The 26,546-nt window shown below is 45.6% G+C and overlaps 1 protein-coding gene across 2 annotated transcripts in view; it reads left to right on the top strand.

The window, feature by feature from the left end:
* TADA2A (transcriptional adaptor 2A) overlaps nt 1-26,546 on the top strand; it is a 241,860-nt gene that overhangs the window by 74,859 nt on the left and 140,455 nt on the right. The gene's annotated exons all lie outside the window — the stretch shown is intronic.

A 26,546-nucleotide genomic window follows, 5' to 3' on the forward strand; every position in this document is an offset into this window, starting at 1 on the left:
CCACGCAGAAAGACCGCAAACAAGGCTTGCTAGCTGCAAGGGTCATGGTAGAGGTTTTTGGGTGCTGCTGTGGCCCAGGAGGGACCAGGATGTCACCACTTGGAGGAGGAGACAGAGGGGGCGCCCAGCAACTCAGGGAGCCCTCACAGAAGCAGGCAGCACCCGCAAAAGTACCTGAACAGGCACTTGGAAGGAAAGTGAACCGGAGTCCATGCGAAGTCACAAAAGGGAGTCCCACAACACCGGAGGACAACTCAGAAGGTTGTGCACTGCAGGAAGGAGTGCCGGGGACCCAGGCTTGGCTGTGCACGAAGGAAATCCTGGAGGAGTGCACAGGAGCAGCTGCAAATCACGCGGTACCCAGCAATGCAGTCTAGCGTGGGGAGGTAAGGACTTACCTCCACCAAACTTGGACTGAAGAGTCACTGAACTGTGGGAGTCACTTGGACAGAGTTGCTGAGTTCCAGGGACCACACTCGTCAGGATGAGAGGGGACCCAGAGGACCAGTGATGCAGTCTTTTGGTGCCTGCATTAGCAGGGGGAAGATTCCATCGACCCACTGGAGATTTCTTCAGAGCTCCTGGTGCAGGGTGAAGGCAGGCTACCCCCAGAGCATGCACTACCTGGAAACAGTCGAGAAAGCCGGCAGGATGAGGTGATACAAGTTTGCTAGTAGTCGTCTTGCTACTTTGTTGCGGTTTTGCAGGCGTCCTGAGCAGTCAGCAGTCGATCCTTTGGTAGAAGGTGAAGAGGGAGATGCAGAGGAACTCTGATGAGCTCTTGCATTTGTTATCTAAAGAATTCCCCAAAGCAGAGACCCTAAATAGCCAGAAAAGGAGGTTTGGCTACCAACAAAGGAGGATTGGCTACCAAGACAGGTAAGAGCCTATCAGAAGGAGTCTCTGACGTCACCTGCTGGCACTGGCCACTCAGAGCAGTCCAGTGTTCCCCCAGCACCTCTAAATCCACAATGGCAGAGGTCTGGGACACACTGGAGGAGCAGCTCTGGGCACTTCCCCTGGGAGGTGCAGGTCAGGGGGGTGGTCACTCCCCTTCCCTTTGTCCAGTTTCGCACCAGAGCAGGGCTGGGGGATCCCTGAACCGGTGTAGACTGGCTTATGCAGAGATGGGCACAATCTGTGCCCATCAAAGCATTTCCAGAGGCTGGGGAGGCTACTCCTCCCCAGCCCTCACACCTATTTCCAAAAGGAGAGGGTGTTACACCCTCTCTCAGAGGAAGTCCTTTGTTCTGCCTTCCTGGGCCAGGGCTGCCTGGACCCCAGGAGGGCAGAAACCTGTCTGAGGGGTTGGCAGCAGCAGCTGCAGTGGAGACCCTGGAAAGGCAGTTTGGCAGTATCCGTGTACTATGCTAGAGACCCGGGGGATCATGGATTATCCCCCCAATGGGTGACAATTCCATGATCTTAGACATGTTACATGGCCATGTTCGGAGTTACCATTGTGACGCTGTACATAGGTAGTGACCTAAGTATAGTGCACGCGTGTAATGGTGTCCCCGCACTCGCAAAGTCCAGGGAATTTGCCCTTAACGATGTTGGGGGCACCTTGGCTAGTGCCAGGGTGCCCACACACTAAGTAACTTTGCACCCAACCTTCACCAGGTGAAGGTTAGACATATAGGTGACTTATAAGTTACTTAAGTGCAGTGGTAAATGGCTGTGAAATAACGTGGACGTTATTTCACTCAGGCTGCACTGGCAGGCCTGCGTAAGAATTGTCAGAGCTCCCTATGGGTGGCAAAAGAAATGCTGCAGCCCATAGGGATCTCCTGGAACCCCAATACCGTGGGTACCTCAGTACCATATACTAGGGAATTATATGGGTGTACCAGTATGCCAATGTGAATTGGTAAATTTAGTCACTAGCCTGTCAGTGACAAATTTGGAAAGCAGAGAGAGCATAACCACTGAGGTTCTGGTTAGCAGAGCCTCAGTGAGACAGGCACCACACAGGGAATACATATAGGTCACAAACTTATGAGCACTGGGGTCCTGGCTAGAAGGGTCCCAGTGACACATAACAAACATACTTACAACATAGGGTTTTCTCTATGAGCACTGGGCCCTAGCTAGCAGGATCCCAGTGAGACAGTGAAAACACCCTGACATTTACTCACAAACAGGCCAAAAGTGGGGGTAACAAGGCTAGAAAGAGGCTACTTTCTCACACCTGCATGCCTGCTTGGTGTGTGTGTTTCCTCCAAAATGTCAACCTTCAATGAAGGTATTAGAGTAGATGATGCTGACTATCACAAAAAAATGAAAGATTCTACAGCTACTTAAGAAGTTTGTGTTAAAAAAATAAATATATATATATATATATATATATATATATATATATATATATATATATATATATATATATATATATATGTTCGGTGGCATGTGTAGCTGCAGATACACATGCTGTGCACATCCCGCCATCTGGTGTTGGGCTCGGAGTGTTACAAGTTGTTTTTCTTCGAAGAAGTCTTTTCGAGTCACGAGATCGAGGGACTCCTCCCATTTCGGCTCCATTGCGCATGGGCGTCGACTCCATCTTAGATTGTTTTTTTTCCGCCATCGGGTTCGGACGTGTTCCTTTTCGCTCCGTGTTTCGGGTCGGAAAGTTAGTTAGAATCTCGGAAAAATCGTCGGTATTGTTTGCGTTCGGTATCGGGTTAGTTATAACAGATCGACACCGACTTTTGAAGAGCTCTGGTGGCCCTTCGGGGTTTTTTCGATCCCCCCCGTCGGGGCCTGGTCGGCCCGGCCATGTGTCTCTTCAAGGCTGATGGAACGGACCCCATTCCGCTTCTGCCCAAAATGCCATAACAAGTATCCATATACAGATCAGCATCTGGTCTGTAACTTGTGTCTGTCTCCAGAGCACAAGGAGGATACCTGTGAAGCCTGTCGAGCGTTTCGGTCGAGGAAGACATTAAGAGACCGAAGAGCAAGAAGACTGCAGATGGCGTCGGCGCCGACAGAACAAGGGCGTTTCCAGGAGGAAGAAGAAAGCTTTTCCATCCATGACTCGGACGAGCTCGATCCCGAAGAAACGCTGAAAACCGTGAGTAAGACGTCGAAACATAAAACTCACGAGAAGACAACAAATGCCCAGGGGACGCCACCGCCAACAGGCCATGGCTTAACTCGAAAAATAGGTGACCGATCATCGGCACCGAAAAAGGGCACGCTGGTGGCGAAGTCATCCGACTCCGGTCGAGATACCGCCACACAGCAATCTCGGGCTCGAGATAGAGGCTCCGAGCAGGTTCGGCACCGAGACAGCGGCACCGAAATGAGTCGGCACCGAGAGACCACGACGCCGAAAACAAAAAAGGTTTCGTCGGAACCGAAAAAAGTAGCCGAAAAGGTTTCGATACAGAAACATCCGGCTTCGGAACCAAAATCAGGTTCCTACACAGAGGAACAAGGACTGTCCTCACAAATGAAAAAAACATACATTTGGACAGGAATTAGAGACAATGGAGCCGGACTACACCCAAAGACGGCTCCACATCCAAAAAGAAACGGGAAAGATCAGCACTCTCCCTCCTATTAGGATGAAACGCAAACTTGCCTTCCAGGAGGAAGACAAGCAGCCACAGGCAAAGGTGGCTAAACAAGTAACCCCGCCACCATCTCCACAATGCTCTCCGCAACCATCACCGGTAGCCACTCCACCTATGATGCAATCCCCGACCCACACAGGGATGAGTCAAGATTACCCTGACGCATGGGACCTTTATGATGCACCAGTGTCAGAAAATAGTCCTGACTGTTATCCAGCTAGACCGTCGCCACCAGAAGATAGTACAGCCTACGCACAAGTGGTGTCGAGGGCAGCGGCATTTCGTAATGTCAGCCTACATGCAGAGCCCATTGAAGACGACTTTCTATTTAATACACTGTCGTCCACACACAGCCAGTACCAGAGTCTTCCCATGCTACCTGGGATGCTCAAACACTCCAAACAAGTGTTTCAGGCGCCTGTAAAAGGAAGGGCCATTACTCCAAGAGTGGAGAAAAAATATAAACCGCCACCAACAGACCCCGTGTACATCACACAACAGCTAACACCGGACTCAGTTGTAGTAGGGGCAGCTCGCAAAAGAGCAAACTCACATACTTCAGGAGATGCACCACCTCCAGATAAGGAAAGTCGCAAATTTGACGCAGCAGGCAAAAGGGTGGCGGCACAGGCAGCAAACCAGTGGCGTATTGCAAATTCACAGGCTTTGTTGGCCAGATATGATAGGGCTCATTGGGACGAAATGCAACATTTAATAGAACATTTTCCCAAGGAGTTCCACAAAAGAGCACAGCAAGTAGTTGAAGAAGGACAGAGTATCTCCAACAATCAGATACGGTCAGCTATGGATGCTGCAGACACAGCTGCTAGAACTGTCAACACAGCAGTAACAATAAGAAGACATGCATGGCTGCGTACATCAGGATTTAAACCAGAAATACAGCAAGCTGTGCTCAATATGCCATTTAATGGACAGCAGTTGTTTGGCCCGGAGGTGGACACTGCTATCGAAAAACTTAAGAAGTACACTGACACGGCCAAAGCCATGGGCGCACTCTACTCCCCACAGAGCAGAGGCACATTTCGAAAAACACAGTTTCGAGGGGGGTTTCGAGGGCAAAGCACAGAACCCACGAAGGCCCACTTATCAGAGCCAATATCTGCGTGGAAGTTTTCGGGGACAATATAGAGGGGGACAGTTCCAAAAAAATAGAGGAAAGTCCCAAAACTCCTCAAAATAAACAGTGACTTACAAGTCACACATCCCCAACACATAACACCTGTGGGGGGGAGACTAAGCAAGTTTTACAAACATTGGGAGGAAATAACAACAGATACTTGGGTCCTAGCAATTATCCAGCATGGTTATTGCATAGAATTTCTCAAATTCCCTCCAAACGTCCCACCGAAAACACACAATATGTCAAAACAACATATAGATCTTCTAGGACTAGAAGTTCAGGCGTTGCTACAAAAAGAAGCAATAGAATTAGTACCAAACCAACAGAAAGGAACAGGAGTTTACTCTCTGTACTTTCTCATACCCAAAAAAGACAAGAGTCTGAGACCTATATTAGATCTCAGAACATTAAATACCTACATCAAATCAGATCACTTTCACATGGTGACATTACAAGACGTAATCCCACTGCTCAAACAACAAGACTACATGACAGCACTAGACCTAAAGGATGCATATTTCCATATACCGATACATCCTTCACACAGAAAGTACTTAAGGTTTGTATTCCAAGGGGTACACTACCAATTCAAGGTGTTGCCGTTCGGAATAACAACTGCGCCAAGAGTTTTTACAAAATGCCTAGCAGTCGTAGCTGCACATATCAGAAGGCAGCAAATACATGTGTTCCCGTACCTAGACGATTGGATAATCAAAACAAACACGCTAGAACGGTGTTCACAACACACAAAGTATGTCATAGAAACACTCCACAAACTAGGTTTCTCAATCAACTACACAAAGTCACACCTTCTGCCGTGTCAAACACAGCAATACTTAGGGGCGACAATCAACACAGCAAAAGGGATTGCCACGCCAAGCCCATAAAGGGTTCAGGCATTTCACAATGTAATACAGGCCATGTATCCAAATCAAAAAATACAAGTCAAAAAGGTAATGAAACTCCTAGGCATGATGTCCTCATGCATAGCCATTGTCCCAAACGCAAGGTTGCACATGCGGCCCTTACAACAGTGCCTAGCATCACAGTGGTCACAGGCACAGGGTCAACTTCTAGATCTGGTGTTGGTAGACCGCCAAACATACACCTCGCTTCAATGGTGGAACAGTATAAATTTAAACCAGGGGCGGCCTTTCCAAGACCCAGTGCCTCAATATGTAATAACAACAGATGCCTCCATGATAGGGTGGGGAGCACACCTCAATCAACACAGCATCCAAGGACAATGGGACACTCAGCAGAGACAGTTTCACATAAATCACTTAGAACTATTGGCAGTATTTCTAGCGCTGAAAGCATTTCAACCCATAATAAGCCACAAACACATTCTTGTCAAAACAGACAACATGACAACGATGTATTACCTAAACAAACAGGGAGGCACACACTCAACACAGTTGTGTCTCCTGGCACAGAAAATATGGCATTGGGCGATTCACAACCACATTCGCCTAATAGCACAATTTATTCCAGGGATTCAGAATCAGTTAGCAGACAATCTCTCTCGGGATCACCAACAGATCCACGAATGGGAGATTCACCCCCAAATACTGAACACTTACTTCCAAAGTTGGGGAACACCACAAATAGATCTATTTGCAACAAAGGAAAACGCAAAATGCCAAAACTTCGCATCCAGGTACCCACAAGATCAGTCTCAGGGCAATGCGTTATGGATGAGTTGGTCAGGGATATTCGCTTACGCTTTTCCCCCTCTCCCACTCCTTCCATATCTAGTAAACAAGCTGAGTCAAAACAAACTCAAACTCATACTAATAGCACCAACATGAGCAAGGCAACCTTGGTACACAACACTACTAGACCTCTCAGTAGTGCCTCATGTCAAACTACCAAACATACCAGATCTGTTAACGCAACACAAACAACAGATCAGACACCCAAATCCAGCATCGCTGAATCTAGCAATCTGGCTCCTGAAGTCCTAGAGTTCGGACATTTAGACCTTACACAGGAATGTATGGAGGTCATAAAACAAGCTAGGAAACCTACCACTAGACATTGCTATGCAAATAAGTGGAAAAGATTTGTATATTACTGCCACAACAATCAAATTCAACCCTTACACGCATCTGCCAAAGACATCGAAGGATACTTACTACATTTGCAAAAATCAAAGCTTGCTTTCTCTTCCATTAAAATACATCTTACAGCAATTTCAGCTTACCTGCAAATTACGCACTCAACTTCTCTATTTAGAATACCAGTCATAAAAGCATTTATGGAAGGTCTAAAGAGAATTATACCACCAAGAACACCACCAGTTCCTTCATGGCACCTCAACATTGTCTTAACACGACTCATGGGTCCACCTTTTGAGCCCATGCACTCTTGTGAAATGCAATACTTAACATGGAAAGTTGCATTTTTAATTGCCATCACATCTTTAAGAAGAGTAAGTGAGATTCAAGCATTTACCATACAAGAACCATTTATTCAGATACACAAGCATAAAGTAGTTCTACGAACAAATCCTAAATTTTTACCAAAAGTCATATCACCGTTCCACTTAAATCAAACAGTAGAATTACCAGTGTTCTTCCCACAGCCAGACTCTGTAGCGGAAAGAGCACTACATACATTGGACATCAAAAGAGCGTTAATGTACTACATTGACAGAACAAAACTAATTCGCAAAACAAAACAATTATTTATTGCTTTCCAAAAACCTCATACAGGAAATCCAATTTCTAAGCAAGGCATTGCTAGATGGATAGTTAAGTGCATTCAAACCTGTTATCTTAAAGCTAAAAGAGAACTGCCTATTACACCAAAGGCACATTCAACTAGAAAGAAAGGTGCTACCATGGCCTTTCTAGGAAATATTCCAATGACAGAAATATGTAAGGCAGCTACATGGTCTACGCCTCACACATTTACCAAACACTACTGTGTAGACGTGCTAACAACACAGCAAGCCACAGTAGGCCAAGCAGTACTACGAACATTGTTTCAGACAACTTTAACTCCTACAGGCTGAACCACCGCTTTTGGGGAGATAACTGCTTACTAGTCTATGCACAGCATGTGTATCTGCAGCTACACATGCCACCGAACGGAAAATGTCACTTACCCAGTGTACATCTGTTCGTGGCATTAGTCGCTGCAGATTCACATGCGCCCACCCGCCTCCCCGGGAGCCTGTAGTTTAGAAGTTGATCTTGAACATCTGTATATTTGTAAATATATGTTCGATGGCATCTGTCGCTGTAGATACACATGGTATGCATGAGCTCGCCATCTGGTGTTGGGTCGGAGTGTTACAAGTTGTTTTTCTTCGAAGAAGTGTTTTCGAGTCACGGGACCGAGTGACTCCTCCTTCTGTGCTCATTGCGCATGGGCGTCGACTCCATCTTCGATTGTTTTCTTTCCGCCATCGGGTTCGGACGTGTTCCTGTCGCTCCGGGTTTCGGAACGGAAAGATAGCTGAAAACGGAAGATTTTCGACGGTATCGTTGCGATCCGGTTCGAGATAGACACATACGACGACGCGTTGAACATCGAAGCGCTTCGGTACCCTTCGGGGTACCCTTCGGGGTAGATTTCGGCACCCCGTCGGGGCCTAGTCGGCCCGACCGCGTGGAGAACAACTCCGATGGAACGGACCCCGTTTCGATTCTGCCCCGAATGCCACAACAAATATCCTTATACGGACCTACACTCGGTCTGTAACCTGTGCCTGTCACCCGAGCACAGCGAAGAATCCTGTGAGGCCTGTCGGGCGTTCCGGTCCCGAAAAACTCTGCGCGACCGTCGAGCGAGAAGACTGCAGATGGCGTCCACGCCAAAGGAGCGTCGACAGTTCGAGACAGAAGAGGAACAGGAGGAATCCTTTTCCATCCAGGATTCAGACTCCGACGAGCTAGACTCTACAAAATCTGTGAGTAAGACGTCGAGATCAGAACTTAAAAAAGGAAAAAAAGCCCAGGGGACGCCACTGCCAACCGGCCATGGCTCCACCCAAATTCTCGGTGACCAACAATCGGCACCGAAAAAGGCCCATTCAGTGTCGAGATCGTCCGACTTCGGTCGAGACACCGGCACGCAGCCTCCTCGGGACCGAGAGAGTGCTAAACAGAAGCATCGACACCGAGAGTTCGGTGTCGACACGGATCGACGCCGAGACAGTGGCGCCGAAGACCATAGAGGCCAAGAATTTTCGGCACAGAAAAAGAGGAAGGTTACCTCGGAGCCGAAAAAACAATCAACAGGGTTTTCGGAGCCGAAAGCGACATCAGACCCTGTTTCAGGCTCCTATACTGAAGAGCATTCTATGTCTTCACAAATGAAGAAACATAGATTTGAACAAGAACTGCAATCCACTGACGTGGATCACACGCAAAAGCGTATCTTTATTCAGCAGGGGACTGGGAAGATCAGTACCCTTCCACCTGTCAAACGAAAGAGAACGCTTCAGTTTACTCCTCAGCAACAAACAGCACAAAAGGTAACACCTCCTCCCTCGCCTCCACCTGTAACTCCGGCTTCGCCAACTTACACCCCGTCACATTCGCCAGCTCACACCGCCATGAGCCACGATGACCAAGATCAGGATGCGTGGGACTTGTACGACGCACCAGTGTCTGATAACAGCCCAGACACATACCCAACTAGGCCATCACCACCGGAAGACAGCACAGCCTACTCACAAGTGGTGGCTAGAGCAGCACTATTCCATAATGTGGAACTACACTCGGAACAAGTAGAGGATGATTTTTTATTTAACACCCTCTCTTCAACCCACAGCTCCTACCAAAGCCTGCCGATGCTCCCAGGCATGCTACGCCATGCAAAGGACATTTTCAAGGAGCCAGTTAAAAGTAGGGCAGTGACGCCTAGGGTGGACAAAAAGTATAAGGCGCCTCCTACGGACCCTGTATTCATCACCTCTCAGCTGCCACCAGATTCTGTGGTGGTAGGGGCTGCCAGAAAACGGGCAAATTCACACACTTCTGGGGATGCACCTCCCCCAGATAAAGAAAGCAGGAAGTTCGATGCAGCCGGGAAGAGGGTTGCTGTCCAAGCAGCAAACCAGTGGCGCATCGCAAATTCACAAGCGCTGCTAGCGCGATACGACAGAGCCCACTGGGATGAGATGCAGCATCTCATTGAACATCTCCCAAAAGATCTGCAAAAAAGAGCAAAACAGGTTGTTGAGGAGGGTCAAAACATTTCAAACAATCAAATACGCTCCTCCATGGATGCAGCAGACACGGCCGCAAGGACCATTTATACCTCGGTTACCATCCGTAGGCACGCATGGCTCAGAACGTCTGGATTCAAGCCAGAAATTCAGCAGGCAGTGCTTAACATGCCAGTAAACGAAAAACTTCTGTTCGGTCCGGAGGTCGACACAGCCATAGAAAAGCTCAAGAAGGACACTGACACTGCCAAGGCCATGGGCGCACTCTACTCCCCGCAGAGCAGAGGATCTTATAACACCTTCCGCAAAACACCTTTTAGAGGAGGGTTTCGGGGTCAGGCCACACAAGCTAGCACCTCACAGTCCGCACCGCCCACCTACCAGGGACAGTACAGGGGAGGTTTTCGGGGCCAGTATAGAGGGGGGCAATTCCCTAGGAATAGAGGAAGATTTCAAAGCCCCAAAACCACTACCAACAAGCAGTGACTCAAACGTCACTCACCCCTCCCACACAACACCAGTGGGGGGGAGGATACGTCAATATTACGAAGCATGGGACAAAATAACTACAGACACATGGGTCCTAGCAATTATCCAACATGGTTATTGCATAGAATTCCTGCAATTCCCTCCAGACATACCACCAAAATCACAAAATTTATCAAAATACCATTCACAGCTTCTAGAGATAGAAGTTCAAGCACTACTGCAAAAAAAATGCAATAGAATTAGTACCAAGCACACAAATAAACACAGGAGTTTATTCACTGTACTTCTTGATACCAAAAAAGGACGAAACACTGAGACCAATTCTAGACCTCAGAGTAGTAAACACATTCATCAAATCAGACCACTTTCACATGGTCACACTACAAGAAGTGTTACCATTGCTCAAAAAACACAACTACATGACAACCCTAGACCTCAAAGACGCATATTTCCATATACCAATACATCAATCACACAGGAAATATCTAAGGTTTGTATTCAAAGGAATACATTACCAATTCAAAGTATTGCCTTTTGGTTTAACAACCGCTCCAAGAGTATTCACAAAATGCCTAGCAGTAGTCGCTGCACACATCAGAAGGCAGCAAATACATGTGTTCCCGTATCTAGACGACTGGCTAATCAAAACCAGTTCGCTCACACAATGCTCAAACCACACAAATCAAGTCATACAAACCCTCTACAAACTAGGGTTCACCGTCAACTTTGCAAAATCAAACATTCTGCCAAGCAAAGTACAGCAATATCTAGGAGCCATAATAGACACGACAAAAGGAGTAGCAACGCCAACTCCACAAAGGATCCACAATTTCAACAGAGTCATTCAACACATGTCTCCAAACCAAACAATACAAGCAAGAACAATACTACAGCTCCTAGGCATGATGTCCTCATGCATAGCCATTGTCCCAAACGCAAGACTGCACATGAGGCCCTTACAACAGTGCCTAGCCTCACAGTGGTCTCAAGCACAGGGTCACCTTCTAGATCTGGTGTTGCTAGACCGCCAAACTTACCTCTCGCTTCTATGGTGGAACAGTATAAATTTAAACATAGGGCGGCCTTTCCAAGACCCAGTGCCACAGTACGTAATAACAACAGATGCTTCCATGACAGGGTGGGGAGCACATCTCAATCAACACAACATAAGAGGACAATGAAACATACATCAAACAAAACTGCATATAAATCATCTAGAATTATTAGCAGTTTTTCAAGCACTAAAAGCTTTCCAACCAATCATAACCCACAAATACATCCTTGTCAAAACAGACAACATGACAACGATGTATTATCTAAACAAACAAGGAGGAACACATTCAACGCAGTTAAGCTTGTTAGCTCAAAAAATATGGAAGTGGGCAATCCACCATCAAATTGGTCTAATAGCACAGTTTATTCCGGGGATCCAGAATCAGCTGGCAGACAATCTCTCTCGAGATCACCAGCAAGTCCACGAATGGGAAATCCACCCACAGATTCTGAACACCTACTTCACACTCTGGGGAACACCACAAATAGACTTATTTGCAACAAAAGAGAACGCAAAATGCCAAAACTTCGCGTCCAGATACCCACACAAGCAATCCCAAGGCAATGCCCTATGGATGAACTGGTCAGGAATATTTGCTTACGCTTTTCCTCCTCTCCCTCTCCTTCCTTACCTAGTAAACAAATTGAGTCAAAACAAACTCAAACTCATTTTAATAGCACCAACGTGGGCAAGACAACCCTGGTACACAACACTGCTAGATCTGTCTGTAGTACCACACATCAAACTGCCCAACAAACCAGATCTGTTAACGCAACACAACCAACAGATCAGACACCCGGACCCAGCATCGCTGAATCTAGCAATCTGGCTCCTGAAATCCTAGAATTCGGACACTTACAACTTAGCCAAGAGTGTATGGAAGTCATAAAGCAGGCCAGAAGGCCATCCACTAGACACTGCTACGCAAGTAAGTGGAAAAGATTTGTTTGGTACTGCCATCATAATCAGATACAACCACTAGACGCAACTCCAAAACATATAGTAAATTACTTGCTCCATTTACAAAAAGCAAAGCTAGCCTTCTCTTCTATTAAAATACACCTTGCAGCAATATCTGCATACCTGCAAACTACCTATTCAACTTCCTTGTATAGGATACCAGTTATCAAACCATTCATAGAAGGGCTTAAAAGAATTATACCACCAAGAACACCACCTGTTCCTTCATGGAACCTAAACGTGGTTCTAACAAGACTCATGGGCCCACCTTTCGAACCCATGCACTCTTGCGGAATACAATTCCTAACCTGGAAAGTTGCCTTTCTCATCGCCATTACATCTCTAAGAAGAGTAAGTGAAATTCAAGCGTTCACAACACAAGAGCCTTTTATACAAATACATAGAAATAAGGTCGTCCTACGACCTAATCCAAAATTTTTACCAAAAGTTATTTCACCATTCCATCTAAATCAAACGGTAGAACTACCAGTTTTTTTCCCACAGCCAGATTCTGTGGCTGAAAGAGCACTACATACATTAGATGTCAAAAGAGCATTAATGTACTACATTGACAGAACAAAAAACATCAGAAAAACTAAACAGCTATTTATTGCATTCCAAAAACCTCATGCAGGTAACCCAATATCAAAACAAGGTATAGCCAGATGGATAGTTAAATGCATCCAAATCTGCTACCTTAAAGCAAAAAGACAACTGCCCATTACTCCCAGGGCACATTCAACAAGGAAAAAAGGTGCTTCAATGGCCTTTTTAGGAAACATCCCAATGCAGGAAATATGTAAGGCAGCCACTTGGTCTACGCCTCACACATTCACCAAACACTACTGTATAGATGTGCTAGCCGCACAACAAGCTACAGTAGGTCAAGCTGTATTAAGAACTCTATTTCAGACAACTTCTACTCCTACAGGCTAAACCACCGCTTATGGGGAACTAACTGCTTACTAGTCTATGCATACCATGTGTATCTACAGCGACAGATGCCATCGAACTGAAAATGTCACTTACCCAGTGTACATCTGTTCGTGGCATCAGTCGCTGAGATTCACATGGACCCACCCACCTCCCCGGAAGCCTGTAGCAGTTCAGAAGTTACCTTCAATTTTGTACATTTGTATATATATTATTTAATCCTTTAATAGGTACATACTTACATTTTTCATTGCGCGGGCACTATTACTATAGTACAACTCCTACCTCACCCTCTGCGGGGAAAACAATCGAAGATGGAGTCGACGCCCATGCGCAATGAGCACAGAAGGAGGAGTCACTCGGTCCCGTGACTCGAAAACACTTCTTCGAAGAAAAACAACTTGTAACACTCCGACCCAACACCAGATGGCGAGCTCATGCATACCATGTGAATCTCAGCGACTGATGCCACGAACAGATGTACACTGGGTAAGTGACATTTTCAATATTACTTTAAACTACATTATGTACATACGTATTCACTCCATTGCATGGCACTATTACTAGCATATACAACTCCTACCTCACCCTCTGCGGGGGAAAACAATCTAAGATGGAGTCGACGCCCATGCGCAATGGAGCCGAAATGGGAGGAGTCCCTTGATCTCGTGACTCGAAAATACTTCTTCGAAGAAAAACAACTTGTAACACTCCGAGCCCAACACCAGATGGCGGGATGTGCACAGCATGTGAATCTGCAGCGACTAATGCCACGAACAGATGTACACTGGGTAAGTGACATTTTCCATATATATATATATATATATATATATATATATATATATATATATATATATATATATGTATGCAAAAAGGAAGAGAGAACTCTGGGTAGTTCCCAAGTTTAGGTGGAGAGCAGCTCTAGTAAAGAGCCCTCCTGCAACACCAGCGACACTCTAGATTTGCTCACCTCAAATGTCTGTTTATCTAGCAAAGTTTTTAAGCATAGGATCAGCACAGTGCTATCCACGTCGAGCCAGATAGTGACAAAGGGGGTCATTCCGACCCTGGCGGTCATGGACCGCCAGGGCCGGGGACCGCGGATGCACCGCCAACAGGCTGGCGGTGCATCCAGGCCAATTCTGACCGCGGCGGTAAAGCCGCGGTCAGAAAAGGGAAACCGGCGGTTTCCCGCCGGTTTTCCCCTGGCCTGAGGAATCCTCCATGGCGGTGCTGCAGGAAGTGCCGCCATGGGGATTCCGACCCCCTTACCGCCAGCCTGGTTCTGGCGGTTTTGACCGCCAGAACCTGGCTGGCGGTAACGGGTGTCGTGGGGCCCCCTAACAGGGCCCCACCAAGATTTTCAGTGTCTGCATAGCAGACACTGAAAATCGCGACGGGTGCAACTGCACCCGTCGCACCCTTTCCACTCCACCGGCTCCATTCGGAGCCGGCATCCTCGTGGAAGGGGGTTTCCCGCTGGGCGGGCGGGCGGCCTTCTGGCGGTCGCCCGCCCGCCCAGCGGGAAACTCAGAATTACCGCGGCGGTCTTTTGACCGCGCAGCGGTATTCTGACGGCGGAACTTTGGCGGGCGGCCTCCGCCGCCCGCCAAAGTCAGTATGACCCCCAAAGTCTTTTGCTATTTGTACAGCAAAGTCTTTAAGCATAGGTTTGGCACAATCTCAACCTTGCTGAGCTGTAAAATGCCAAAAGCCATTTTACCACTCCAGGCACAGTATTACAGCTTTGGACTGGTAAAATATCATCCAAGCCAACCTGGAATGAATAAAAGCAACCCCTGACACGTGTTTCACTCTCATTAGAGCTCATCAGAGAGGTTTAGCTTTGTCCAGACACAAGGGAGCATCCTGTAGAAGTCAAAACAAATCCCTTTCAGGGTTAGAGTCCCCAACACACTGCACCCGACGCCCCTGGCTCGTGTCCAGAAGAACCAACACTGCAGAGAGGACCCCCAGGCGACTCTAATGATGTGGACACCCTGAGATGACCTCCCTGCACCCCCACAGCGATGCCTGCAGAGAGGATCCAGAGGCTCCCCCTGACCACAACTGCCCGGTAACAAAGGAAGCCGACGCCTGGAAGAAGCACTGCACCCGCAGCCCCCAGGCCCGAGAGAAACCAACTACCAGTGCAGGAGTGACCAGCAGGTGGCCCTAATCTTTGCCCAGGTGGGGGCTCACCCGAGAAGCCTCCCTTTGCCTTGCCTGCATCGCCAGAGTGACCTCCAGGTCTCTCCATTGATTTCTACCTAAAACACCTACTTCACACACTGCACCCGGCCGCCCCTGTGCCGCTGAGGGTGTATTTTGTGTGTCTGTTTGTGACAGGTGTACAGCAAAGTCTAAGCATAGGTTTGACACAATCTCAACCTTGCTGAGATGTAAAATGACAAAAGCCATTTACCACTCCAGGCACAGTATTACAGCTTTGACTGGAAAAAATATCATCCGAGCCAACCTGGAATGAATAAAAGCAACCCCTGACATGTGTTTCACTCTCATTAGAGCTCATCAGAGAGGTTTAGCTTTGTCCAGACACAAGGGAGCATCCAGTAGAAGTCAAAACAAATCCCTTTCAGGCTTAGAGTGGCACATAAATTATGCAAAAAGGAAAAGAGAACTCTGGGTAGTTCCCAAGTTTAGGTGGAGAGCAGCTCCAGTAAAGAGCCCCCTGCAACACCAGCCACACTCTAGATTTGCTCACCTCCAGTGTCTGTTTATCTAACTAAGTTTTTAAGCATATGATCAGCACAGTGCTATCCACGCCGAGCTAGATAGTGACAGTCTTTTGCCATTTGTACTGCAAAGTCTTTTAGCACAGGTTTGACACAATGACAACCTTGCCAAGCTGTAAAATGACAAAAGCCATTTACCACTCCAGGCACAGTATTACAGCTTTGGACCGGTAAAATACCATCCAAGCCAGCCTGGAATGAATAAAAGCAACATGTATGTATATATATATATATATTTTAACATTTCTGTTTTACTAATTTTAGTACCTCAATTGGATGATCTTAATGCCAGTTAATTGCGTTTGTCTTTGGCTGACACATTTTATGGAGTTACACTTATTGAAGTCTTGATTTGTAATGATTCTAATTTCTAGTTAGGCCTGGTTTGAAAGTGCAACTGCCGCTGTACCTTATGCGAGCAACAGAAAAAGATCTTTAACAAGCAATACTAATAGAGGTTCTTTGATTGCCCTGAGTAGCATGTAGTGGAGCAGAAGATGAGTACTTTTTATTGAGAGAAAGAGTGCTTGTATTGTACTTTTTGGTTTGTGGGAAAACATATCCTCAGGACTGAAAGGCTTGGTTGGTTAAGGTGGCAAACTAGTGATCAAGGCTGTAGGCCTTCTCTCTTCATTATAAAAGTTACAATAAAGGTAGTAGGCCTGACATTTATTGTGAAAAACATATGTTAAAGCCAGTAGGCATTTAAGGGTGGATTGTTTATTGCAACTGTGTTTAAGTCTGTAGATGGGTATTTGTTGCCTGGAATCTCACAGATTACCATAACAATCAAGGGCTTTTGGTATTTGTTATCCCCTTTTACACACCCTGGCAATTGACGTTTTTCCCTGTGATAATTAATTATAGGCCCTCTTTGCAGCGGTTGTACATTGTTTTTATGACTGTATACCTGATTGCTTTTTTATGCTCACTACTGTAGGTCTTTAAGGATGGATTGTTGTTACACTGTTAGTCTGTAGATATAATTGGGATGTAAAAGCCTCCTGCATGGTGACAGATGTGCACCCTGCTGCTTGAATAGCTGGATCACTGTTATTCATTTTTGGTCATGAGCAAACACTGCATGTGCACCATGACCTAGGCATGTTAGATTCAGAGGGACACACCAAGTGCTACAGCGTTAGTGGTAGAGGTCTAGTGCCCTTGCCAGGAGTTAAGAGGACCAAACACAGTAGAGGCAGCATACCCGTTTTGTGTTTAAAAGAGTCTGAAGTGTGAACAGCCCTTTTTACCTGTTACCAAGGACAATGGGAGCCCTTGCATGTAGACTCCTATTGACCTCAATTGGATCTGTTCCTGTCACCTGTGCTAGGCTCAGCCACAAAAGTGGGGCAGAGTTTTTATGAGCACAGGTGGGACAATGCAGGGTGGTAGGAATTTTGTGAATTCCTGTGGATTCTGAAGTTTCCATTATAGAAGTGTAGGGAAAATGCATGACTTCAGGCAAAGTTGTAGGTTTGCAAGGCATTGTGGGTAAGAAAATAGTGTAGGGTGCATGTGTAGTGAACCATCTGTGGCCACCCCAGATGTCTAGTTTTCAGAAGTGTCTGAGTATGGTAGGTTTTTCCAAGTGGAAGCCTACCCAAGCCCAAAAAGTGCAGCCGTTCACCATTGTAAGTGGGACGATATTGAGAGTTAGCAAAGCTCTCTTGGCCCATGTGTTAAATCAACACCCAAAAGAGTCAAATGTCCTCTTGCTTGCCATTAGGATGAGATGCTTTAGTCCGCAGGGGGAGCAGAAAGACTATTGACCCCTTCAGTTGGGGTGGGGGCATAACCCTGCCCATGGTGGTGGGCAGACCCACCCCTCTATTTTTTTATTTTTTTTATTCCCTGGCATCTAGTGGGCTGTCTGCCTCCAGGGAGCAGATTGGGGTTAATTACCCAAGGGTGGCAGAAAAACGTTTTCCCCACTTATTTGGGGTGGAGGCTTGACCATGCCTCCACCTTTAAAAAAAAAAAATATATATATTTCTTCCCTGGTGTCTAGTGGGATCTCTGCCTCCCCTGGGGGGTCAGATCGGGAGTAATAATCCCCATCTAAACCCCCCCCCCGCTTGGGGGAAGGGGGAGCAGAAAGACTGTGCCCATATGTTGGGGGATTGGCATTGCCATACCCATTCTGTGCTGGCCCCATCCCTACACTAACAAAAGCAATAGTCCCTCATGCCTAGTGGCTTTCTGCCTGCCTGTTGCTCCCATCTGACCACCAGGGGGTCAGAAAGACTGTTTTTCCCCCCCCCAAAAAACCAAAGGGGGAGCAAAAGCCCTTGCTCAAGAGGCTGCTACCCTCTCCCTAGTGTCTAGTGGTGGATCGCTGCTTGGGGATCGCCCTCTTGCAGGATCCACTAGGGAAGGGTTCTCCCTTTTCCAGCGATACCTTTCCCATCTGCCTCTGTGCTCGGGGGGGCTGAGAAAGCCAGTCAGCTCATTTCACTTTTGTTTTAGTGATATGATGTCAGTGCACCATGCACGCTGATCGTCATTTCGCTGAAAACAAAGAAACCGCTGTGGGAGCTGGGGAAGCTCTTCCCCCAGCTCCTGAGGCTTTCTTTGCAGCAGGAAATCCCTCTGATGCCCGTATCAGAGAGATTTCCTGTGTGGGATGACTGGGAGCCGTCAGACGCTCATGAGCACCGCAGCGTCGGATGGCTCCCAGCAGTCCGACGCATGGAGCAGGTTAACAAACCCAGTGGTCAGTGAAAGACGGGGGTTCTGTGATAATTCTTAATATGCCCTCTTAGGAGGGGTTCTACATTGTTTTGCCAACTGTATTTTTAACATATTTTGTATTGTTAATGCTCCAGACTTGATGGTAGCTTGGGGGGAAACATATGCTTAGTATACAGTCAGTAGGCCTGAGCTGGTTATTGTGAAAAGCCAGTAATAATAGCTGTAGGTCTCAATGGTTGATTAGGACAAGTTATATCACCTCCTGTAGGTCTGATCTGTTTATTAAGAAAGGTTTCTAGAAAGGCTGTACGCCTAACTTATTTGTTATTAACAGCATATGTTAAAGCCGGTAGGACTTTAAGGGTGGATTGTCACTGCACCGTTTTGAAGCCTCTAGACATTTATTTTATTACAAGGAATCTCACAAATTACCTTGGTAGTCAGGTTTTGATGGCGTTTACCCACTTTGACATAACATGAGGGTAGATGATTTTCATTGTGGTAAACCTTGCTTGACTCAGTGAAGTAGAACTGACATTTTAAATGTCTGTCAGGTTCTATAAACAAATTCCATTAAAAAATACTTACATGTACAAACATCGAGAGCCCTTAGCTCAGCCTTGCTTTGTCTTTCATTGTTGCAACAATGATACACTATTGATAATAATACCATTTGTCATTGTTTTTGAGGTTGTGCTCTAAAGTTCTAGGTGGTATATTAGAAGGGCAGCAAGCAGGAGCGATATTATGGTGGAAAATAGGCCCCAGTAATTGAGCAGCAGACTCCCAGGCAAAAAGGCCCCTCAGGCTCATTCTACTTCTGTCTGCTTCCTCTGCATTGTTGCTGTCCACAGCGATTTTGGCAGTCAACAGCACTCCACTGCTTGCTTTTCTGCATGTGCTGGGTAGCACCTTTCAAGAGGATCATCAGTCTACCTCCATCTTGCAATCAGAGCGGTGACTCAAGGGGACTGCCACCTCTGTGATGTCTCTGGGGCTCTATAGAGCATGACTCTACTAGGCTCATGTCTTGCTGACAGTATCCATCAATTGTTACCGCCAGCTAGCCTGAAAGGGTTGACTCAATGCGGGCTTTCTCCCGCCAGGATCAGTCTGACACATTTAAGAAAACCTGGCTATAGCTAGTCATTCAACAAGGATCCAAATTTGAGCCTCATAAAATCAGTCATCCTGAGCCCTGGCCAGCTGTAACTTTAAGACTATGATATACTGTGTACAATGTCATTGCAAGATGAACGCCCTCACCTGCATATGATATTATGGCAAGCATGTTTTCTTTATTTAGCTTTTAATCTTTTAATTTACTTGCATATGCTTTTTGAGTTTGTTTTATTGTGGATGGTTAGCTGGCTGAATGCAAGAATGAGTCAGCGGGTGAATGGATAGACTCATGAATGCAAAAAAGAATTAAAGAGTGCACTAAAGATAACTTATTGAGTGCTTAAACTCACCAGTGACTGAAGAGGCACTTCTGTCGCTCCGCCAGACCTGTTGATCTTGACAGTCTTTGTTTTTCATTTCTCACAAAGGAAATATTGCTTTAAAAAATGTTTTAATGTAGGAAGGAAACGTTCAGAGCGTTTTCTGCTAACAGTCCTTTATCTCTTCCCTGATTAGCATAGTTCCTGGTTTATAAAAGTGAAGGGGACTTTGGTAGAAACATTTACATTGGGCTTGAGTACAATTCTAGCTAGTTTGTATTAGCTATGTATCTGGTAGAATATGCAGCCAGTTTCTCGAAAGATTGTCAATCTTCCTATCTTTGTGTATGATGAGTTGAGTAATCTCATAGTTAAGCTAAATCCTCTGTCAGTTGGTTTGGCTTTTGAAGGAGCTGCATCTTTGCAAAAAGATCATGTCTTTGATATCTACTCGGCTGACTTCTGAGGTGGTCTTAGGTAGGGGTGGGTGGAACTCACGGAGTTTCACTCCTCTGGATTCAGCGGAGTTACATAAAAACTGAGTGAGATTCTGTGAGGTCCTCTCAATGGGTGGAAATATGCATGTTCCGCTGCTCGTGCTGCAGTTTAGCATGAACGCCATCACGCGGTGCTCAAGAGCACGCAACCATTTGAGTAAATTAAGATGCCGCTCAAGTAGAAAATCTACTCGAGCAGCAGCAAATCTACTCATGAAACAGTCCTCTCACCCCAACTGCCCCCCATTGGAAAATGGTGCAAGGGAGCGCCAAATCTCACTTGCGCTCTCATTTCTGGAGCCTCGTGGGAAACAAATCTGCCCCACAATGACTGGTGGAATTTGTCTGGAACCCCGCATTACCAGAGTAATGCGGAGACGCCAAGTCCTGCCAGTTCCGCATACGGAATGAAACATTCTGCCTGCCCCTAGTCTTAGGCCCAGCTGCCTGAGTGAAAATGATCTATAGGTTGACCCTTGAATCTACCTTCTCAACAGTGAAACAATCAAAATGTGCATCTGGGAAGATTGAATTTTTATCTATGAACGTGAACAAGGTAGCATATAATTAGTCATCTAATTGCTAAATTGCTTACCTAACAGAACATATAAAACAGATGCTTCTGCCATTGCTGAGGCCAAGTCCTCCAGTTTGACTTTGAGAAAGATCCCTTTCCCACATTCATGGGAAATGGGATAGTTTGCATTGCCCTGTAAATAAAGGGTATGTTGGTTCTACCTAATTAGGATAGTTGTGTTAAATTAAGAGTTTAGCTTTTCACTTGTTCTGCTTGAGCCAGAATCTTTGGAAGTGATCCTTAAGCATTTAATAACTTGTCTTCGTAATAGATCCAGGCTCTGCCCATACTTCTTTTGTTGGTCCTTTAATGCTGCATTTTCATAAGTATACCACGAGTCTTTGGTCTATTGCTGTAGATTTGAGCACACCATCAGGAAAAGGGAGAGGGGCAAAATGCGTATAGCTTTTTTTGTTCACTGTTTTTCCAGAGACTTGTCAATTTGACATGTGGTGTTTCCTTTTATAGGAAAATTTGTATGAGTTTAGGTATTAAAGTAACATGACATCAAACTTTGTTTCGCCATTGTCATCTTCTAATACTGAGATGCTTTCCTTGTGTTCTTTAAGGGCTAAGATTAGACAAACTTATACATTTTTAGTTTATTGGATAACCAAACTGTAGTAATGCTTTTAAACACCGTGTTCAAATTCGTATTACTTTTCATGTTTCCTGTGCTTCGTTCTGTCCTCGTTTCCCTGCTTTGTACCTGTTTAAAATGATTTTTTCCTTGTGACTGTTTGAATTTTATTGTGTTTGTATTTATTGTTTAACACAAAGATACTTCAAATCAAGAGTTTTAATTGTTTGGGACCATAGTTACTTAAAACAGGATAGTAGCATGAGTATTAATTTCACTTAAAAATGATTTGCAAACCTAGCCATATGTGATGTTTGAAAGATAACCTAATTCCAGGCAGATGGTTTGCTATGAGGGGTGTTTGTTTTGGAACAGTTTGTGTGCATTAAACTTGTAGTTCAGCATAGTCTGTGTCCCAGTCTTCTATAGTTTTGGTGATAAGCTTCTTTGTGCTCCAAAGCATCCAACAAGAGCTCTTTTGCCTGCTTGACTCTGGTATTGCAGCCTCCTCTTGGACAGGTTTGCACTGTTTTCCCCACTAGAAGATACATTCTGCTAGCACTGCCTTCCGGGCTGACTAATCTCTCTCTGGCTCTAGGCAACCATTGCTGCCTTGGTGAGGGCCTCGCATGACCACCGCGTGGGCCACCTGAACTGCAGCTGTCACTGTCAGTTTCCTGTTGCCAGTGAAAGCAGTCAGGGGATCATAGTGACCCAAAACTTGCCACTTCTGTCAGTTGATGGCCAGGCACAGGACGTCCGAGTTAGAGATTCCTTTAAAATGCCACTTGGCCCTTTCATATTTAAGCAGGTTCCTTCACTGGGAGCTCCATGGTATTGTTCCAAGTTGAGCAAAAGGGGGACTGGGAGATTATATCAGTCTAGTGTACAGTCTCCCAAGGCTAAACATTCAAAAGCATATGAGTACATTGTTCCATAGTAAGAAATCCCCAATACCAAGTCGGAGAGGAGAGGTAGTCACCTGAAGCATTTGTTTGTGAGGAGCTAGTGTCCTCATTCACCATTAGGTGGCATGCTTTATCATCGGGCACCCTTCTCTTTGGCTGGCGCTGCAATGCCTGATGGGCCCCGCAAGAGGGCTCTTTGCCCGAGATCTTTTTGATGAGTGCCAAAGAAAACGAAGTGCAGGATGTGTCCCAGTGTATAGTGTAGTGAAATACTGGTAAAGGTGTGGTTTTTAAATTGGCTATAGGTTCTGGTGTTGTAATTTTACTGTGACCATTGGTACTTATGGCAAGATTAAAAACAAAATAGGGAAGTCACCAGAGAGAATGCTCAGACCTTCTCCAAATGTGAGTCTGTGTAGTGAATTTGTAACACTACAGAGCAACGGTTGACAGGTTTCATGCCTGATTAGTCCAAAAGAATCAACTGGCGTTTGTAAAGGGTTGTATAAAAATCTTTAAAAATGTGTTCATGTCACTGTAGTTCAGAGAGAAATAAAGCGGTTGGCAGTGCAATAATGGTGGGACGTGAATGTCCCCTGCATGGTTTATAGACGTTTTCCCCTGCCCAGTTCCCAACTGCAGGTATAACTGGTATTATGACTTTTTATATTGGCCTTAGTGTCACGCCAATCTAAGCATGTTTAAAGAGACATATGTCACATGAGGTCCTGGACATGTCTTTTGACTTGCAGGAGTGCAGAAAGTGTGCTCTCATAGTGGCTACAGGACTACTGTAGGTGTCCTGGGTATAACGAAGTGATAGCAATAAACTGTGTTTTTGGCTAGTATGACCAGACCTTTTATCTGTTATCGAGAGGGTGGCCTGCGAGCCCCTCTTATGTAAAGTTCTGGAGTTGTGTGTGCCCAGAATATTGTGTCAGCATGCTTTGTATATGTTGAGTCAGTAGGACATATGCAATAATAGGGTCCTGTGTGTTTGTGTGAGTAAGCCTGAGAACTGAAGCCAGCAAGATCCATTGTGGATGGCACTGACCTGACATGACAAAAGATGAAGGATGAAAACATCTTCCCCAAACAGTATAAGGATATTGCTATCATTCCTTTGGCTGCAGGTTGGTGATACAGACACTGATGTGAGGAGGGTAGAGAGAGGAATGAGGACTTTTGTCAGCAAGGGGCTGCTGATAGGTGTTCCCAGAGCACTCTCATTAACTTCATGGTAGGGGTCACTGGTGGATCTAGCTTTCTGTTGTGCTAGATGAAGAAATTTCTGGGTCGGCCTCCTCTTTCATCTATCCCTGATTGCTATTTCAGAGGAGCTAAAGCTTCATTGTGCCTGTGTTGTGGGTTGCTGTAGTTTGAAGACCACCACAGTGCTATCTGCTGTAAAAAGAATCACTCTACAGAAAGACTGTGCATCCTAAGAAGGATATCCTAAACTAGACTGGTTTTGAAAGCTGAGACAATGGATCCTCATCTCATATCTAGAAAATGTGAATAAAAGTGGGATCTAAACCACTTCACTTTACTCCAGTTCGAAATACTTCATCACAAAGGGCTGCTTTGTGACTAGAGCTAGTGTCTGTGCCCCAGCCAGCCTCCCAGACATCTTCTGAAGCCTGCACTTTCTGCGGGGGAAGCCAAAATAGTCTGCTTAAGTCCCTAGAAGCATGGTTGCTGAGAGGTGGAAGCAGTCTGATTGGCTGCGTCAGGATGAAAGACCGTCAAGTAGGAGAAGCCCAGAGGATTTCAGGAACTTACAGATATCCAGAGAATACTGACTACCTGTGAGCGACTTATGTGAAACCCATGCTGCAGAGAGTCCCGGCAGCATCCACTTCAGGTATTTGTGCCAGTAGTAGCTGATTGGGCCTGCATCTGCCTAGTTGGGGCTGGGTCTGCTGTGGTGACGGCGTTGACTTGTTTAGACTTGAACTGCCTTCATCGGCATGGTTGGCACTAGATCTACCCTGGTGCTTGAGTTGGCCTGATCGGAGCTGCAGCTGTCTGCATTAGCATGTTTTTAGAGATTACTATAAGGTTTATTATGGCTTCTACAGTTAGCAGCAAAATAGTGTTAACCAGGTGCGCAATACGTGGGAAAAGAAGGTATAATCTCTCAGATTTTTGTTCACTGCCCTCCAGGGATTGCATTGTCCCATTTCTTTCATAGTAGAATTGAAAGTAGATTTCAAGGTTTTTGAAAAAGACACCTAAATGGGGAGTAAAAGTCCCATACGTGTCAACGCCTGCATCCCAAACCAAATTGAAATCGCCAATAAATACTATGTCCCCGTCTGTGAAGCCCTTTATGGTATTAGGAAAGGTTATCGGGAAGATGTCCTGTTCCACATTGGGGGCGTGCACCATAGCTACAGTAATTCGCCTGTTCTGGAGCCAGCCAGAGACCATGACATATCCACCCTCTTTGTCTCTTATGTGGGCTAGAGGCATTAAATGTAGGGATCTGTGGAAGAAAAGGGTCACTCAATTATGTTTTGTGTCGGCAGAGGTGCAAAAGGCCACTGGACAGGTTTTATGTTTAGGATTTTTACTCTTCCTGGGTTCACAGATGTATTTTCTGTAGTGCAATAATATCTCTACCTGCCCATAAATAACACATTTAACTCTCATATTGGAGGCTTTTAACCCTTTTGTGTTTCATTTATCAAACCTAACCATGGGCTTGGTATCAAGGGCACGTTCACCCTAAGAAACATTTCCCAAGGACCCTAACTCTAACTCCGGAGCGAGAATAATCAGAGTTCAAATACCTCTGAAACTCACTATTGGCAGCCCACATGAAAACCTATATACTTATCCACCAATCCCTACTAAAGAGTAATCCCATATGGATCAGCTAGTGCTTGTCTTTAATTTCCATCCACCCTTGAGCTTTCACCTTCATGAATGAAGGTACCTCTTAGGGACCGCAGCTGTGCTTGACCTGGTGAAATGGAGCAAAGTAATATGCTGGGATGTCACCACATAGTATAAAAATAGAAGCATTTTCTTTAAATCACAGAATTAACATCACTAGCCCAATCCCATCATATTTTCCAAGTGCATTAAAAAAAAAAATCCCAATACCAAAAACTTTGGTAGGTATGTGTGAAGTGAGCATTGATTGATTGATTGATTGATTGCTCTTATGAAATCTAACAGAGAAGGGACCTGATCTGCTGTTCAGTGTGAATCAGTCTAAAGTAGCCCTTTCCTTTGTGCTGTTCTGACTATTATTGTATTCTTACTTTGACCTCCTTGTTTCCAGTGGTTCCCAACCTGTGGTCCTGGGACCTCTGGGGGGGGTCTGCCAAGCCTCCTCAGGGGGTCCGCATTTGCTTAGAAAATGAAATAATATTAACAGATTAGGCCCCCAGCTTTCAGTAATGACTCAGTGGGGGATCCCTGGTTTCCAATAATGATTCAGTGGGGGTCCCTGAGTTCCAGTAATGATAAAGTGGGGGTCCACAGAAGTCAAAAGGTTGGGAACCACTGGTGTAGGCATTTGAAACAAATATCTATGGTTACTTCTTAATTGAGGTTTCAAGAAATAATCAAATATGTAGGCAAAGAAATGAGAAGGAAACAAGCAGCATACCAGAACCTAGACAATGGGTATGGGACTTACATCAAAAACATATGCACTGTTTTTCCTCTTTAAGAATTAGCTTCAGATTGCTAGTTGTACAAATGGGAACACTAGCAATAATAGCTTTGTCTTTCCATGTAGT

Source organism: Pleurodeles waltl, chromosome 3_2, assembly GCF_031143425.1.
Source record: "Pleurodeles waltl isolate 20211129_DDA chromosome 3_2, aPleWal1.hap1.20221129, whole genome shotgun sequence".
NCBI classification, from domain to species: Eukaryota; Metazoa; Chordata; class Amphibia; order Caudata; family Salamandridae; genus Pleurodeles; species Pleurodeles waltl.